Below are 14499 nucleotides of genomic sequence, written 5' to 3'. Positions count from 1 at the left end.
TGTGTGTTCTTTTATCCTTTCAGCCCCCTTTTTGTTCATCTGCTTATATACATATATACACATCTCTACTTTGCTTTATATTTTACCTAAATGGGATTGTACTTTATGTAATGCTTTGTAATGTGTTTTGTTCTTTCTTTTTAATAGACTTAAATTTTTTTAGAGCAGTTTTAAGTTCATAGCAAAATCGAGCAAAGGTACAGAGATTTCCCTCATACGCCCCCATACATGCACCACCTCTCCCATTATCACCATCCCCCACAGAGTGGTACCTTTGTTAAGACTGAGGAACCTACATTGACACATCATTATCACCAGAGTCCACAGTGTTTTTTCTCTTTAAGTGCTATATTTTAGAGATCTCTGTCACAAGTATATATAGGTAAACCTTCCTCATTTTTTATCAGCTGCATAGTATCCCACTGTGTAAATATACCATAATTTATGCAATCTCATTCCTATAGATAGATTTATAGTTTCCAATCCTTTGCTATTAAAATGACTTCATGGACTTCCCTGGTGGCGCAGTGGTTAAGAATCCGCCTGCCAATGCAGGGGACACGGATTTGAGCCCTGGTCCGGGAAGATCCTACATGCTGCAGAGCAACTAAGCCCATGCACCACAACTACTGAGCCTGCGCTCTAGAGCCCGTGAGCACAGCTACTGAGCCTGTATGCCACAACTCCTGAAGCCTGCGTGCCTAGAGCCTGTGCTCCACAACAAGAGAAGCCACCACAATGAGAGGCCCGTGCACCACAATGAAGAGTAGCCCCCGCTCACTGCAACTGGAGAAAGCCCGCACACAGCAACAAAAGCCCAACGCAGCCAAAAATAAATAAAATAAAATAGAGGGAGGAGCTTCAAGATGGCAGAGGAGTAAGACATGGAGATCATCTTCCTCCCCACAAATACATCAGAAATCCATCTACATGTGGAACAACTCTTACAGAACACCTACTGAACGCTGGCAGAAGACCTCAGACTTCCCAAAAGGCAAGAAACTCCCCACGTACCTGGATAGGGCAAAAGAAAAAACAGAGACAAAAGAATAGGGACGGGACCTGCACCAGGGGGAGGGAGTGGTGAAGGAGGAAAGGTTTCCACACACCAGGAAGCCCCTTCGCGGGCGGAGACTGCGGGTGGCGGAGGGGGGGAGCTTCGGAGCCACGGAGGAGAGCGCAGCCACAGGGGTGCGGAGGGCAAAGCAGAGAGATTCCCGCACAGAGGCTTGGCGCTGAGCAGCGCTCACCAGCCCGAGAGGCTTGTCTGCTCCCCCGCCGGGGCAGGCGGGGGCGGGGAGCTGAGGCTCGGGCTTCGGTCGCATCGCAGGGAGAGGACTGGGGTTGGCGGCGTGAACACAGCCTGAAGGGGTTAGCGCACCACGGCTAGCCGGGAGGGAGTCTGGGAAAAGGTCTGGAGCTGCCAAACAGGCGAGAGACTTTTTCTTGCCTCTTTGTTTCGCGGTGCGTGAGGAGAGGGGATTCAGAGCGCCGCCTAAACGAGCTCCAGAGACGGGTGCGAGCCACAGTTATCAGCGCGGACCCCAGAGACGGGCGTGAACCGTGGCTAACAGCGCGGACCCCAGAGATGGGCGTGAGCCACGGTTATCAGCGCGGACCCCAGAGACGGGCGTGAGACACTAAGGCTGCTGCTGCCGCCACCAAGAAGCCTGTGTGCGAGCACAGGTCACTCTCCACACCGCCCCTCCCGGGAGCCTGTGCAGCCCGCCACTGCCAGGCTCCTGTGATCCGGGGACAACTTCCCCGGGAGAACGCACTGCACGCCTCAGGCTGGTGCAACGTCACGCCGGCCTCTGACGCCGCAGCCTCGCCCCGCCTCCTCCGTACCGCTCCCTCCCCCCGGCCTGAGTGAGCCAGAGCCCCCGAAGCAGCTGCTCCTTTAACCCCGTCCCGTGTGACCGAAGAACAGACGCCCTCAGGCGACGTACACACAGAGGCGGGTCCAAATCCAAAGCTGAAACCTGGGAACTGTGCGAACAAAGAAGAGAAGGGGAAATCTCTCCCAGCAGCCTCAGAAGCAGCGGATTAAAGCTCCACAAACAACTTGATGTGCCTGCATCTGTTGAATACCTGAATAGACAACAAATCATCCCAAATTGAGGAGGTGGACTTTGGGAGCAACGATATATATATATTTTTCCCTTTTTCTCTTTTTGTGAGTGTATGTGTATGCTTCTGTGTGTGACTTTGTATAGCTTTGCTTTTACCATTTGTCCTAAGGTTCTGTCTGTCCGTTTTTTTTGTTTGTTTGTTTGTTTTAGTCTAGTTTTTAGCACTTGTTATCATGGGTGGATTTGTTTTTTGGTTTGGTTGCTCTCTTCTTTCTTTTTTATAATTACTTAAAAAAATTTTTTTAATAATTATTTTTTATTTTAATAACTTTATTTTATTTTATTTTATCTTCTTCTTCCTTTCCTTCTTTTTTTTCTCCCTTTTATTCTGAGCCGTGTGGATGACAGGCCCTTGGTGCTCCAGCCAGGCATCAGACCTGTGCCTCTGAGGTGGGAGAGCCAAGTTCAGGACATTGGTCCACAAGACACCTCCCAGCTCCACGAAAATATTACAAGCAACAAGGGAAAAACAGCAAATAACATACAAGGGAAAAACAACAAATAACACACAAGGGAATCCCCATAAGGTTAACAGCTGATCTTTCAGCAGAAACTCTGCAAGCCAGAAGGGAGTGGCAGGACATATATAAAGTGCTGATGGAGAAAAACCTACAACCAAGATTACTCTACCCAGCAAGGATCTCATTCAGATTTGAGAGAGAAATTAAAACCTTTACAGACAAGCAAAAGCGAAGAGAATTCAGCACCACCAAACCAGCTTTACAACAAATGCTAAAGGAACTTCTCTAGGCAGGAAAGACAAGAGAAGGAAAAGACCTACAATAACAAACCCAAAACAATTAAGAAAATGGTAATAGGAACTTACATATCGATAATTACCTTAAATGTAAATGCATTAAATGCTCCAACCAAGAGACATAGACTGGCTGAATGGATACAAAAACAAAACCCATATATATGCTGTCCACAAGAGACCCACTTCAGACCTAGGGACACATACAAACTGAAAGTGAAGGGATGGAAAAAGATATTCCATGCAAATGGAAATCAAAAGAAAGCTGGAGTAGCAATTCTCATATCAGATAAAATAGACTTTAAAACAAAGACTATTACAAGAGACAAAGAAGGACACTACATAATGATCAAAGGATCAATCCAAGAAGAAGATATAACAATTGTAAATATTTATGCACCCAACATAGGAGCACCTCAATACATAAGGCAAATACTAACAGCCATAAAAGGGGAAATCGACAGTAACACAATCATAGTAGGGGACTTTAACACCCCGCTTTCACCAATGGACAGATCATCCAAAATGAAAATAAATAAGGAAACACAAGCTTTAAATGACACATTAAACAAGATGGACTTAATTGATATTTATAGGACATTCCATCCAAAAACAACAGGATACACATTTTTCTCAAGTGCTCATGGAACATTCTCCAGGATAGATCATATCTTGGGTCACAAATCAAGCCTTGGAAAATTTAAGAAAATTGAAATCATATCAAGTATCTTTTCTGACCATAACGCTGTGAGACTAGATACCAATTACAGGAAAAAATCTGTAAAAAATACAAACACATGGAGGCTAAACAATACACTACTTAATAACCAAGAGATCACTGAAGAAATCAAAGAAGAAATCAAAAAATACCTAGAAACAAATGACAATTAAAACACGACGACCCCAAACCTATGGGATGCAGCAAAAGCAGTTCTAAGAGGGAAGTTTTTAGTAATACAATCCTACCTCAAGAAACAAGAAACACCTCAAATAAACAACCTAACCTTACACCTAAAGCAATTAGAGAAAGAAGAACAAAAAAACCCCAAAGTTAGCAGAAGGAAAGAAATCATAAAGATCAGATCAGAAATAAATGAAAAAGAAATGAAGGAAACGATAGCAAAGATTAATAAAACTAAAAGCTTGTTGTTTGAGAAGATAAACAAAATTGATAAACCATTAGCCAGACTCATCAAGAAAAAAAGGGAGAAGACTCAAATCAGTAGAATTAGAAATGAAAAAGAAGTAACAACTGACACTGCAGAAATACAAAGGATCATGAGAGATTACTACAAGCAACTCTATGCCAATAAAATGGACAACCTGGAAGAAATGGACAGATTCTTAGAAAGGCACAACCTTCCGTGACTGAACCAGGAAGAAATAGAAAATATGAACAGACCAATCACAAGCACTGAAATTGAAACTGTGATTTAAAATCTTCCAACAAACAAAAGCCCAGGACCAGGAGAATTCTATCAAACATTTAGAGAAGAGCTAACACCTATCCTTCTCAAACTCTTCCAAAATATAGCAGAGGGAGGAACACTCCCAAACTCATTCTACGAGGCCACCATCACCCTGATACCAAAACCAGACAAAGATGTCACAAAGAAAGAAAACCACAGGCCAATATCACTGATGAACACAGATGCAAAAATCCTCAACAAAATACTAGCAAACAGAATCTAATAGCACATTAAAAGGATCATACACCATGAACAAGTGGGGTTTATCCCAGGAATGCAAGGATTCTTCAATATACGCAAGTCAATCAATGTGATATACCATATTAACAAATTGAAGGAGAAAAACCATATGATCATCTCAATAGACGCAGAGAAAGCTTTTGACAAAATTCAACACCCATTTATGCTAAAAACCCTCCAGAAAGTAGGCATAGAGGGAACTTTCCTCAACATAATAAAGGCCATATATGAGAAACCCACAGCCAACACCATCCTCAATGGTGAAAAACTGAAACCATTTCCACTAAGATCAGGAACAAGACAAGGTTGCCCACTCTCACCACTATTCAACATAGTTTTGGAAGTTTTAGCCACAGCAATCAGAGAATAAAAAGAAATAAAAGGAATCCAAATCGGAAAAGAAGAAGTAAAGCTGTCACTGTTTGCAGATGACATGATACTATACATAGAGAATCCTAAAGATGCCACCAGAAAACTACTAGAGCTAATCAATGAATTTGGTAAAGTAGCAGGATACAAAATTAATGCACAGAAATCTCTTGCATTCCTATACACTAACGATGAAAAATCTGAAGGAGAAATTAAGGAAACACTCCCATTTACCATTGCAACAAAAAGAATAAAATACCTAGGAATAAACCTACCTAAGGAGACAAAAGACCTGTATGCCGAAAACTACAAGACATTGATGAAAGAAATTAAAGATGATAGAAAGAGATGGAGAGTTATACCATGTTCTTGGATTGGAAGAATCAATATTGTGGAAATGACTCTACTACCCAAAGCAATCTACAGATCCAGTGCAATCCCTATCAAATTACCAATGGCACTTTTCACAGAACTAGAACCAAAAATTTCACAATTCGTATGGAAACATGAAAGACCCTGAATAGCCAAAGCAATCTTGAGAAACAAAAACAGAGCTGGAGGAATCAGGCTCCCTGACTTCAGACAAAGCTACAGTAATCAAGACAGTATGGTACTGGCACAAAAACAGAAATATAGATCAATGGAACAGGATAGAAAGCCCAGAGATTAACCCATGCACATATGGTCACTTATTTTTGATAAAGGAGGGAAGAATATACAATGGAGAAAAGACAGCCTCTTCAATAAGTGGCGCTGGGTGAATGAATAAGCGTTTTCAGAACTCTAATGGAAAACTGATGAACTCATAAAAGTGCTAATAAAAGATCAAGATAAAAAAAAATTAATTACATGGGACTGAGTGAACTGATGAGGATGATTATAATTTTTGTGACTTTCTGTTTCAATTAAAAAAAATGTGTTTGTAACATAAAAAAGTAAAGATATGATATTAAGTGAAGAAAAAAAAAAAACAAAACGGCTTTGTTGAAAGCCTTCAGAGAGTTCAGGGTTTTACTGGGGCATGGCCACCCATCTCCTTGCATGGCCCTGCAATAAACCTTTCTCAGCTCCAAAAAAAAAAAATAAGTGGTGCTGGGAAAACTGGACTACATGTAAAAGAATGAAATTAGAACACTCCCTAACACCATACACAAAATAAACTCAAAATGGATTAAAGACCTAAATGTAAGGCCAGAGACTATAAAACTCTTTAGAGGAAAACATAGGCAGAAAACTCTATGACATAAATCACAGCAAGATCCTTTTTGACCCACCTCCTAGAGAAATGGAAAGAAGAACAAAAATAAACAAATGGGACCTAATGAAACTTAAAAGCTTTTGCACAGCAAAGGAAAACATAAAGAAGACGAAAAGACAACCCTCAGAATGGGAGAAATTATTTACAAATGAAGCAACTGACAAAGGATTAACCTCCAAAATTTACAAGCAGCTCATGCAGCTCAATATCAAAAAAAGACAAATAACCCAATCCAAAAATAGGCAGAAGACCTAAATAGACATTTCTCCAAAGAAGATATACAGATTGCCAACAGACACATGAAAGGATGCTCAACATCACTAATCATTAGAGAAATGCAAATCAAAACTACAATGAGGTGTCACCTCACACTAGTCAGAATGGCCTTCATCAAAAAATCTACAAACAATAAATGCTGGAGAGGGTGTGGAGAAAAGGGAACCCTCTTGCACTGTTGGTGGGAATGTAAATTGATACAGCCACTATGGAGAACAGTATGGAGGTTCCTTAAAGAACTAAAAATAGAACTACCATATGACCCAGCAATCCCACTACTAGGCATATACCCTGAGAAAACCATAATTCAAAAAGAGTCATGAACCAAAATGTTCATTGCAGCTCTATTTACAATAGCCAGGACATGGAAGCAACCTAAGTGTCCATCATTGGATGAATGGATAAAGAAGATGTGGCACATATATATACAATGGAATATTACTCAGCCATAAAAAGAAACGAAAGTGAGGTATCTGTAGTGAGGTGGATGGACCTAGAGTCTGTCACACAGAGTGAAGTAAGTCAGAAAGAGAAAAACAAATACAGTATGCTAACACATACATATGGAATCTAAAAAAAAAAAAAAAAAGGTCATGAAAAACCTAGGGGCAAGACGGTAATAAAGACACAGACCTACTAGAGAATGGACTTGAGGATACGGGGAGGGGGAAGGGTAAGCTGGGACAAAGTGAGAGAGTGGCATGGACTTATATACACTACCAAATGTAAAATAGATAGCTAGTGGGAAGCAGCCGCATAGCACAGGGAGATCAGCTCGGTGCTTTGTGATCACCTAGAGGGGTGGGATAGGGAGGGTGGGAGGGAGGGAGACGCAAGAGGGAAGAGATATGGGGACATATGTATATGTATAACTGATTCACTTTGTGATAAAGCAGAAACTAACACACCATTGTAAAGCAATTATACTCCAATAAAGATGTTAAAAATGAATAAATAAATAAAATAAAATAAATTTTAAAAAAAGTAAAATGACTTCCTGAACGTCCTTGCACATACATCCTTGTGCACATACAGAAGTGTTTCGTTAGGACAGATTCCTAGAAATAAATTGCTAGGCCAAAAGGTGTGCAGAAGTAAACTGATATTGAGCCCATGTCTTCAGATATGATTGTCACGGTAAATTCTTGAACGTCTGCGTGTGAATCACCTGCTTTGCTAATTACCTGCAGTTTTACAGGGTTTCCTCTGCCTCACATTGCTCACTGATGGGAGGATGTGGGTTTTTGTGCTCTGAAGCATGCCAAATCAAAAGACTTCAGGAATTTAAAAAAAGATACAATTCATCTTATTTTCAATTCATGGATAATGCAGATTGATTATGTTGTTAATTGGAATATAGCCTCCTATTCCAACGTAACTCCTTATTGCCCATGTTCAGGTAGGCTGCAGATTAAAGCACACCTCCTTGGAGTTGAAGCTGAAAGGAGTTTGGCTGCAGGTTGGGTATTGGCTCAGCCTCTGTTCCAGCCCCAGGAAGGAGGCAGATCATCAGGAACAATAATCCTACTGATTAAACAATAGCTGCTTAATCTAGCATCAAATCAGTGCTCCAAGCACTGCCGAGAGATCTTTTTTTTTTCCTTTTTTAATGTATAACTCTACCTCTTAATTTAATGTAGGCAATTTTCTTACTTTATACAGTCATGATAATAAAAATGACTTTTACTGTTGGAAGGTTTTAGAACTTTTTCAAAGATCCCTTTCATGTTTACTTATTTTGAATCTTACAGTAACACTGAGGCAGGGAAGACTTTTTATAGCTGAGGAAACCACATGATTTCTAAAAATCATACAACAGTAATGAGAGCACTGGGATTAGAAATTCCAAATATACTAATTCCAGTGTTGTTTGCACTACAACAAACCATGGAAAAGCAAGAGTTACTGGGAAATGTCAGTATTCAGAAATAGGTTGCTTTGCTTCTTGAAATATTTCAAAAGACAAGTGATGGACTAGCCAGCCTATAGAACTGTTTTACGCATTTGTATAAGAACAATCTCTTTTCAGGCTGTACTACAATTCTAATAATGGACATTATGATTTTAATAGCCATGTGCTTCATAAAATGCAGCTCAGGGAAATAGCTTAGAATATCTGAAACCATCATAAACTAGGCAATTTTCCCTGGGATAACAGGGCGATAGAAATGCTTTATTATCTCTGACTCCAAATACATATAAGGATTAAGTCCAACCACATTGTTACAGCAAAATTAATATACTGTGTTTATAACAGACACAATTTTTTCACCCTCATCATTAAAATATATGTGAAAATATATATGTGGCCTTAATTAGCAGATTCCAACATTCTGTTCCACCCAGTTACATAAATAGCACCCGTGTCCTAAAGAATAATGGATGTATCCTCCCAAATGTATTCATACATGGGTAATGTTTCCATCACCCACATTCTTGTCTACATTTAAAGCGATGGAGACGTCAAGGACACATGGTCTCACGTGGCCAGGGAGGCATATTTGCTCACTGTTTCTGGTTTATAGGCTAATTGGAATTTTAAAAAGATTTGCCACATTATCCTGGCAGATGGTATTTTGCTTTATCATTATTCATGGGTATTAATGACTTCCCTCTGGAGCATGTGTATCCTGTCTATTTTGAATTTCATTATGTCTCATGCTGACTGCTCCAAACAGAATCAGATCCAGTATTTTCTGTGTGGCGCATAAGCTGCCGATTGTTTGGCTGGTCAAAGTTTTAGGCTTGATTAGGAATTAAGTAACTCTTTGAAATGAAGAAAACCTTTTTCTTCTCTGTCCTGAGGATTACATTACATTTCTTATTTTGTTGAGCTCCTACAGGATAGCGTGTGATATCTGGTATATATGAAGACAATTCCAGAATGGATGCGTCTTTCATTAGCCTGAGATAATTAGACATCCTTTCTTTGTAGAAAGGTTGGGGTTTCCTTCCTAAATGGAGAAAATGTGTGAAAACGTGATGGAATAATCCGGCCCCAGAAAGTCATTTTTTAATTAATTCCTTCAACAAATACATATTAGAGAACAGCCTTTTCTTTGTTTCCTTGATCTCTAGAATGCTTACGCCTAAATGAGGCAGCTGGCAGACCTGATTCCAACGAGCTAATTACCTGAGGGGAACGGTATGTGACAGTAGAGCAGCACAGAGCCGAGAACTGTAGTAGGTGGAGGCCACGGTCCTTACTTGGGGGTAACAAAAAGCCAGAGGAGTAGGATGTAGATGGAAACTTCTGATAAAAAAGAAAGCTTTTCTGCAACCAGAGGACACAAGTGTTGTTGGAACGTTCGAGAATGGGAGCTGGGGCTAGGGTAGCCAGACCTGGTGGCCTCGCTTCCTGCAAACCCCTTGCTGGATTCCAGACACCATGGCCACCTTCACACCCATCCTCCCAAACTTTCAAGAATGATTGTATTTTAACTAACCCAACATTGTAAATCAATTGCACTCCAATAAAAATTAAAACAAAACAAAACACAACGTAGGGGTTCAAGGTGGCAAAAAAAAAAAAGAGAATGACTGTATTTTGGTGCTGCCATTCAGCTGCTATCATAACTCCTTTTGCAACCAGAGTGAGACTATAGTGATGGTAGAGTCTAAAAGATGTGGATGGTGAGGTAATATCATCACCATATGGTAAGGTCGTGACTTTCTAGTTATGATTTTGGAAACAAGGATCCTTCCAAACTGAAATATAAAGTGATATTTTGGCCTACTTTTCTAAAAAGACACTTATTTAGTCATTGTTCAACAACCATTTTCCATGTATGTTAAGTCCTAGGGATACTAATAGCACTAAAGTTCAGTGAACATTGTGGTTAATCGAATTATACTTTGGAACTATATTCTTCCCCCTCACCCTCATAGGAGCAGATATTCTCCCTTTATTGATGTTGGACTTGACTGTGTGACTGTCTTTGACAACAGGATGTTATCAGACATGATACAGTAGATACTTGAAGGTTGCTTGTGTTGAAGGACATATGCTCTTGTCATCTTGACAATATTGAGTCTTCCAATCTGTAAACATGCTATTTCTCTTCATTTACTTAGGTCTTCTGTTTTTTATCTCAGTAATATTTTGTAGTTTTTAGTGTACTTTCATATATTTTATTAATTTATTTTTAAATATTTCATTTTTTGATGAATGGCATTTTTCTGTTTCTATCTTTAGCTATTATATAGAAATGTAATTGACCTTATATTCTGCAACCCTGTAGATTCCAAAGGATTTTTTTTTAACATAGACAATGATGTTATCTGTAAGTAAAGACAATTTTATTTCTTCCTTTTCAATTTGGACATCTTTAGTTTACTTACCTTATTGCAGTAGCTAGGAATTCCAGTACAAAGTTGAATGGAAATGGTGAAAGCTGATCAGAAAAGTTTTTTCCTGCATCTATTGAGATGATCATATTTTTGTTGGATTATCATTCTTTTTTCATTTCTTAATATGGTGAATTATATTGATTGATTTCCAAAAGCTAAGCAATTTTGCCTTTCTGGGTTAAAATTCTCTTAGTTATGATTATTATCCTTTTTATATATTGCTGGATTCATTTGATAATGTTTTGTTAAAGATTCTAAAATCTATGTTTATGATGAATATTGACCTGTAGTTTTCTTTTCTTTTTCAAAATACTTATTTATTTGGCTACGCCGGGTCTTAGTTGCTGCACGCAGGATCTTTTAGTTGCTGCATGCAGGATCTTTAGTTGTGGCCTGAAGGATCTTTTTAGTTGTGGCAAGTGGGCTCTTAGTTGCGGTATGTGGGATCTAGTTCCCTGACCAGGGATCGAACTGGGCCCCCTGCATTGGGAGTGTGGAGTCTTAGCCACTGGGATCACTAGGGATGTCCCTACCTGTGGTTTTCTATTCTTGTCATGTCTTTGCCTTGGTTTGGTATCAAGGCAATAATGGCCTCATAGAATGAGTTGGGACATATTTCTTCCTTCTCTAGTTTCTGGAAGAGCTTTGTGTAGAATTGGTATTATTTGTTTTTTAAATGTTTGATATAATTTACCATTAAAGTCACCTCTGCCTGGAAGTTTCTTTGTTGGAAGGTTATAAATTAGGAATTCAATTTCCTTGATCGATATAGGGCTAGTCAGGCTATCTATTTATTCTTGAGTAGTTGGGTAGTTTGTGTTTTTGGAGGAATTTGTCCATAGCAATTACGAATTTTTTAGCATAAAGTTATTGAATTTATTACCATAAATTTGTTGATAACATCCCTTATTATTCTTTAGTATTGTAAGATCTGTACTGTTGTCTCCTCATTCATTCATGATATTGATAATTTGTGTGTTACCTTTTTTATTGATGATATTGACTAGAGGTTTATCAATTTTAGCGATAGTTTCAAAGAATTAGCTTTTGGTTTCATTGTTTGTCTATTCTCTATTGTTTGTCCCATTTCTACATTTCTATTTCATTGATTTTTTTACTCTTATCTTTATTACTTCTTTCCTTCTGCATACTTTAATTTGTTCTTTCTCTTCCAGTTTCTTAAGGTAGAAGCTTAGATAATTTATTTGAGATCATAATACTTTCTAATGTAAGGATTTAATGCTATAGTTTTCCCTCTAAGCATTATTTTAGATGCATTCTACAAATTTTGATACAATGCAGTATGATATATAATTCAAAGTATTATCAGAATACAGAGAAAAGAGCCTTTAATCAAGCTAGGGAATGTTACAGGGAAAGAAGCATTTGAGCTGGGCTTTGAAGGATTTTTTTTTTTCCAGGCAGAGAGGAAGGTAGGAGCATTCTAAGCCAGAAGAACAATACACTAGGATTCATGAATTGACCTTTCCTTTATAAAGTGTGCTCATAAATATTTAATAACTATAGTCTATAGATAGAACATGTCTTTGAAAGGCAGGGACAGAGCCAGTCATTTCCATAAACTAAAAATGATCAAGGGGCTGAAAGTTTGTTTGGCTCTTGAAGTCGTCTTAGTTGATACCATTTTAAATGAGAATGGTATTGGTCCAATACAAAGTCAAGAAAAGGACTGTAATGTGTGAAATTCTTGAGTAGTGATCAGAATAAAGGTAAAATGAGATATAAATGAAAGCAATAGAGCAGTGATCTGGTTACTACTCTTAGTTATGGATACAAAATCATTAAGATGCATTCATTTATCAGAGAGATATTACTTTGGAGGCTCCAACTTCTCATCTACTTCTACAGCCATGAGATCTTTATCTTTATATAATTTCTTACCCTCTGCAGCAGATATAGATTGGCTCACTCAACATCTTTTCTATATATTGTTTTTATTGCTTTTTTCTAATACAAAAGTTGGAAAGCAAAAATACTCAAATTCTTATGCAGCCAGGATTTGGCCATGTGACATGATCTGGTCCATAGGATATAGGTGTACTTTCTGAGGACTTCCAAATTGCATTAAAAAGGGAGAGACTTCAGAAAAAAGTTTTTGTCTTTCTCACTTTGTCCTTCCCATATCTTCCTGCCTGGAGCTTGAAGACACTGACTGGCATTGAAGCAGCCATTTTTTTGACCATGAAATTAAAAACCATACATTAAAAATGACAGTCCAGGAGACAAAGTCAGGCTCCTTGATGACAGTCTTGCACAGGTGCATTAGCTCTGACCTACCTCCTTCCAGATTCCTTTTTTTGCATGAGAAAAACACACATTTAAGTGACTATTTTCATGTTTTCCGTCACTTGCAACAAATGCATTCTTAAGTGATACAACCCTTTTGAAACAAATGAAAAATTTCTATGGGAATGCTTGTAATTTCCATCTTTAATATACTTTCTTCACTGGGTTTCCAAGACATTAACCTCTCTTGGTTTTCCTCCTGCACTACTGGTGGCTTTTTTACCAGTTTCTTTGCTGATGCTTCTCTTCTCCTGGCCTCTGTGTTGGAGTGCCCTGAGGCTAAGTCTTTGAATTTCATTTTTTTGGTCTCATCTATCCTCATGGCTTCAAATAGCATCTATATGCTGGCAGCTCCTAATTGTATGTTTCTAGCTGAGTCCTCTTTCCTGAACTACAGATTCATTTGTCCAACTACCAGCTGAACATCTTCCTTTGGATATCAGAGTTGACCTCTTAACTTCAAAACTTGACTCCTACTTCTTCCCTCAAGCTGATTTAGCCTCAAGCTCCCTCATCTCTGTTGATGGCAACTCTATAATCTTCCAGTTGCTCATACCCCAAATCTCGGAGTCATCCTTGACAATTCTTTTTCTCTTTCTCACACTCTGCATCTAATCTGTTAAGACTTTGGTTCTACCTTAAGCATCTCTAAGATGTGTTTAGAATCTGACCACTTCTCACTACCTCTATTGCTACCACCCTGGGCCAAGCCACCATCACCCTTTGTCCGGACTACTGCAGTAGCTTCCTGAAACATCTACCTTGCTTTGCTCTTTCCTTTTCTACAACAGACTTTTCAAAACAGCAGCCAGAGTGATCCTTTTAAAATGAAGTAGGATCATGGTCACCCCTTTGCTCAAAATCCTGCAGTGACTCCCTATTTTACTCAAAATAAAACATAAAGTGTTTCAAATAGCTGTCAAAGCCCTTCAGGATCCAGCCTCTGGCATCTCCCCAGCTTCTCCCATTCTCTCCTTTGCTTACTCCCTTCCAACCTCACTGGCCTCATTGCTGTTTCTAGAACACAAGAAGGATACACCCATGTTATGGCCTTCGGGCTGGTTGTTCCCTTTGCCTGGAATGCTCCTCCTCTAGCTATGTTTGGATAATTGTCTCACGTCATGTGTCTGCTCAACTTCACCTTTTCCATGGGGCTGACTCTGACTGCCCTATTTAATATTGACCTCAGCTCCATCCACCACCCCACCCATGCTGCCTCTGTCCCCAGCACTTACCCTGCTATACTCCCCCATCCCCCAATTTGTAACCTTCTAACTCACTGTATAGTTTATCCACGAGCTCATGGTTATTTTCTATCTCCGATGCTAGAAACTAAGTTACAAG

This window comes from Balaenoptera musculus, chromosome 5, assembly GCF_009873245.2.
Source record: "Balaenoptera musculus isolate JJ_BM4_2016_0621 chromosome 5, mBalMus1.pri.v3, whole genome shotgun sequence".
NCBI lineage: Eukaryota > Metazoa > Chordata > Mammalia > Artiodactyla > Balaenopteridae > Balaenoptera > Balaenoptera musculus.
Note: the sequence above shows the minus strand (reverse complement) of the source record.